Source organism: Sinocyclocheilus grahami, unplaced genomic scaffold (assembly GCF_001515645.1).
Source record: "Sinocyclocheilus grahami isolate Dianchi unplaced genomic scaffold, SAMN03320097.WGS_v1.1 scaffold5071.1, whole genome shotgun sequence".
Lineage (NCBI taxonomy): Eukaryota > Metazoa > Chordata > Actinopteri > Cypriniformes > Cyprinidae > Sinocyclocheilus > Sinocyclocheilus grahami.
The window spans coordinates 2,385-2,601 of record NW_015509859.1 but is presented as its reverse complement, the minus strand read 5'-3'; the positions used below and the strand labels follow the sequence as shown (position 1 = coordinate 2,601).

The 217-nt window shown below is 32.7% G+C and overlaps 1 protein-coding gene across 1 annotated transcript in view; it reads left to right on the top strand.

Annotated features, from left to right (window-relative positions):
• LOC107577080 (epidermal growth factor receptor kinase substrate 8-like protein 2) overlaps nucleotides 1-217 on the top strand; it is a gene marked incomplete at its 3' end in the record, with an annotated part of 4,725 nt that overhangs the window by 2,405 nt on the left and 2,103 nt on the right. The gene's annotated exons all lie outside the window — the stretch shown is intronic.

Below are 217 nucleotides of genomic sequence, written 5' to 3'. Positions count from 1 at the left end.
GTTTGCTGTAGCTGTGAAGGGAATGCCGTCAGAGGAGCAGTTCTCTGTCTGTCTGAGGAAAATCAAGATGGCCTTTAACCTGCTGGTGCGTCAGACACTGTCCGTTTCATTTTATATGATATGATGGAACTTATGTCTATATATTGAATAAATGTATATTAAACATGTTAAAATGTTATTTATATTATATGATATATTTTTAAATGGTTTAAAACTA